Source organism: Hibiscus syriacus, unplaced genomic scaffold (genome assembly GCF_006381635.1).
Source record: "Hibiscus syriacus cultivar Baekdansim isolate YM2019G1 unplaced genomic scaffold, ASM638163v2 tig00111070_pilon, whole genome shotgun sequence".
NCBI classification, from domain to species: domain Eukaryota; kingdom Viridiplantae; phylum Streptophyta; class Magnoliopsida; order Malvales; family Malvaceae; genus Hibiscus; species Hibiscus syriacus.
This window is the reverse complement of record NW_024062971.1, coordinates 123,029-127,564: the sequence shown is the minus strand read 5'-3', so window position 1 is coordinate 127,564 and position 4,536 is coordinate 123,029.

Below are 4,536 nucleotides of genomic sequence, written 5' to 3'. Positions count from 1 at the left end.
TGAGAATGAAATCAGGGAGTTCGAGAAAATATTTTCGGTTAATTCTGATTCATGCTTTACTCCCTCAAATCCTAAAATACTACATTCTATTTTGCAGGCTCCTCAAATCGATTTGAAGTCGTCGCTAGAAAACTTGAAGAACACATTTTTGGGAAAAATAGATACTTTGCCCATAATTATTTCGGACAAGATGAAAAGAATTCGAAGAAAAACCTATGAAAATTTCAAAATCTACAATAAAAGAATAAAATAATTATATGATCGTAGAATTTCTCATAAGAAAGTTCTTAGTTGGAAAAGCGTATGAAGTGGAGGAAGCATTTCTCTCGAAACCTATAGTCTGAATCAGGTCGTCGAGCTAACGACGTTAAAAATAGCGCTTTATGAGAGGCAACCCATTATTAATTTTATTTTCCGTTTGTTCAATTTTTATTTTTATTTTTGTTTTTATTTTTCTTTGATTTTCCAGGTACCCCGTTATTTCTACTTGAATTTTAAGCAAGATAGAATCAAGAATTATTCAAACCCAAAGCAAAAAATGGCGAAAACTCGACCCCAAAAAGTGAAGAGATCGTGTGGCAGCAAACAAAGGAAGAATTATTCGAGAAAAAAAGGAAGCAGAATTTCGAAATACACTGTTCAGACAGTGCAAAAAAATTGATTTGGTTCGAACTGTGCAGAAAAATACACAACAGATTCGAACAATGTAGTGTAGAAAAAACAGATTTAGTTCGAACTGTGCAGAAATGTTCGAACAGAACAGTGCAGAAAAAAATTGATTTGGTTCGAATAGTACAGAAAAATACATAGCAGATTCGAATAGTGCAGTGTAAAAAAACAACAGTACAATTTTGGTTCGAAAAAAAAACAACAGTAGATTTTTGGTTCAACCAGTTAAAATATAGCAGTACAATTTTGGTTCGAACAGTGAGAAAAAAGAGAAAATGATAAAGCTTGATTGAGTTTTTTTCTTGAGTTAACTTCCTTTAGAATAAAATCTTTGAATGGTCTATTCTTTTCTTATTTTTGTTTTGCAGAAAATTTTAATATATCTTCTGGTGGCTTCTCGATCGGGCATTCAACTCTACAACAATTCATCTCGACGCAGCCACGGTCACCATTAAATTAGGAGAGTAATTATGTTCCCTCTCTTGTGCTTTAATATTCATATTGGGACAATATGGTCTAAGTGAAGGGGGTAGAATTTGCTATCAAATTTTTCGATTGCTTATTTGATTGTTTGGAATTAAGTTGTTCTGATATTGATGTGTTGGAATCTTTATTTGATTTTCTTGAAATTTATTTTATACTATTGCTTCCTTTTGGAAATTGACTATGCTTTGATCAAACTTAATATGCATGATGATATTTGGCATAGCAGGTAAATTTCTGTTAAGTATAGTTATTTCATGTTTTTGTTGATAGAAATGAACTTGACTCAGTGCATATAAAACTTTCTTGTATGATTCGAGCCTAAATGAGCATACATTTTCTTTCTTGCTCATTGTTTGATTTGAGTGTGTCAGACTAATTAGGATATTCTAGAACTTGTAATCACAATGCATATCGAGACTACATGTTGAACGTAATGTTTTAATGTGATAGGGGTACTTAGGATTAAACCCACTTTTTCCAAAAAATGGCTACTCATTTATATATCCACTAGTGAACCACATTTGAGCCTATTTCCCTTTGTTTGATTTTCAACTCACCAAATTAAACATGAAGTCTTTCTTTTTATTTTTCCTTCTTTTCTCAAGACAAGCTGATTAGTTTTTTTATTAATGCATTATCTTATTATTTTTGTTATTTGCAGAAAAAAATGGTTTGAATAGTGCAAAAATTACAGCAGTACAATGCAGAAAAACCAGCAGAAAAAAGAAGATAAAAAGAAGATAAAAAGAAAAAAAAGAAAAAAAGAGTGCTTTATGTTTATTTTTATGCTATTTTACTTTTTAGGAATAACTTGTAAATCTCTTGCCTTGGTATTTAGACCAATATCATGGCCTTTTCCCTACCTATACCTTAGTCACATTACAACCCATATTAAAGACTCCTTGATTATTGCATTGTGTTCACTTTTAGTAGTGGAGACTTGATTGGATTCCAAGCCTATGGTAATATTTTGGTTAGTTCCAGTTTGAGATTTCATTTACCCCAAACACTTTGAGCGGATATATGTGAATCTTTGTGAGGTATTGAGTCATATTTCATTGAAGTTGGCAATTAATTGGGATATCTTGCTTGCTTTAAATTTTCTTAGTTGCGTCTTTGCTTGATTGTACCTTGAATTCAGCAATTTTCATGGACTTAGTTCGATTTGAAGTTTGAGGAATAACATGGGATTAAAGATGGGAACTTATGATTTTGATGTATTAATTGATGAATGCTTGAGTACAAGCATTAAATAGGTGAGGGAGAATTTGATAGGTTCTTTATTTGGTTATTATTTTGCTTTTAAATTTCTACTTAATCGTTGGTTTTGTGGCTTATTTGTTCGTTTTGATTCATTTTTTGTGTATGACATTAGATTCTGGAAATTGCACTAAAAGGACAAAATTATGCATTTTTTATTTTCAAAATCAAGGCTGGATTAGTGGGCATGACTCCGGGCATGATGTATCTGACGAGGCGATGAGTCAGCACCTTCTAGAAGGTCCAGTCAGTGCTTCTAGAAGAACGAATGGATCAGCCGCACATTTTTGCAATTCGAATTTGAGTTAAACTCATGTTTTAGGATATTAGTTTAAATATATTATATTTTATTTTATCTTATCTTTGTTTTTAGTATTTTAGTTTAAAAAGTTTTAAGTATTTTCATTATGATTTATCTCTTTATTTTAAGAATTATATTTTCCTTATTTTTAGGATTTTAAAGGCTATAAATACCCTCTCATGGTATGCCAAGAAACACATTCAGAAATAATTCTTATTCTTTCTCTAGTTTTTAATAAAAGTTTTTCTTTTTCAAAGTTCTTTGTTTTATTTTTATTTTTATTTTCAAATATGCTAAGTATGACTTTGGTCATGCTTAGCTAATTTTCTTTTAAGCTGAAGGCTAAAGCGATGGCTCAATTCCAAACGTGAGAATTATAAGAGACTTAAATCGCCTCGTATATCTCTCTCATTTTTCTGGGCTTATTTTCAAATCAAAACAATTTTCAAAACCAAAAAGTCGATGTTGGTTTGGATGTTGTTATGGTTAATGTGGGAGGAATGGTATGCTTATTGAAGCATATTCGACTTCTTAGAACACACTTAGCAAAATTGTTTGCTAAGAGGAAACTAGATTGGAACTAGTTATTGTTGAAACAACAAAATCTGAGTCGGCATCTTTTCAAACCTTAACATTTTTAGATCTACAACATTTTTGTTGTTTAGATCAATCCACAAATGATATTAAAAATTGTACTTGGGTATTAGGTATAGAAAGCATAGTCACTGGGATTTGTCCTTGTAGACAAGTGACCGGCATGAATCCTGAAGTAAAGATCTATTTCGATGATCCGAAGAAATTGAGTCAAAGCTGAAAGCCTAAGGCTACTTTTTACAATAAGTCTTCTTTTCAAATTCCAATTATTATTTATTCTATTTTTTTATTTTTATTTACCTTATCTTATCTTCAAACAGTTTTTTAAAACCCCCTATTTATCTTATTCTTATCTCACTTTTTATTTTTATATTTTTATTTATTTTTATCTTAAATTTTAACCCTATCCAAACTCTACCGTTCAGAAACAAAAAAGATAACTAAATCAAAAACTGCAGTCTCTGTGGGATCAACTCTTACTTTCCACTTGCTATATTTTCTTTATATTTCTTTTAGGATTAAGGAATTATTTTGACGCGAAAACGACACGTGTTAATGTAATTAAATTCAATTAATCTAAACCGTCAAAATACAAATTGTTTATATATTTTCTTTATATGTCACACCCCTATCTTATAGTTTTTTGTTTAAAATTTGTGACTTTTTTTGGATGAATGTTGATTTCATTTATCCAAGAAAGCATGATACACTACTACAACTAACGCCAAATAACTATATACAAAATAGAGCCAAAATAAAGAAAACAAAACTACACAGTTAAAAACAAACCCTGCCCTCTCATCACAACATTAGCCTAAACCCCACTCTAAGTAGAGCCTTGAACTGATACTCCCCACCACCCAAGTTCCTGCAAGACGCAAGCAAACACCCTCCTGAATCTCCCCTAACACTGCATCACTTCCCTTCAACTTGCCACCAAATGCTCTAAAGCACATCTCCCTCGAAACACGGTACACATATGTACTCCACGTAAGCCTAAAGAGAATCGAGGTGGCGCTCATTCCTCTATATCTAGCTAATGCCCGTTCCAACTCATGGCACCAGCTCCAGACAGCTCTGTTCAAACCACAAAACCTTAAAATTTCCCCCCAAATCTACCTGGCATAATCACAAGTAAAAAAGATATGATCTCCAGCATCCACACCACTAGTACAAAAATAACAACCAACACTTTCCACCACGGCCCATCTCAGCAACCGATCCCT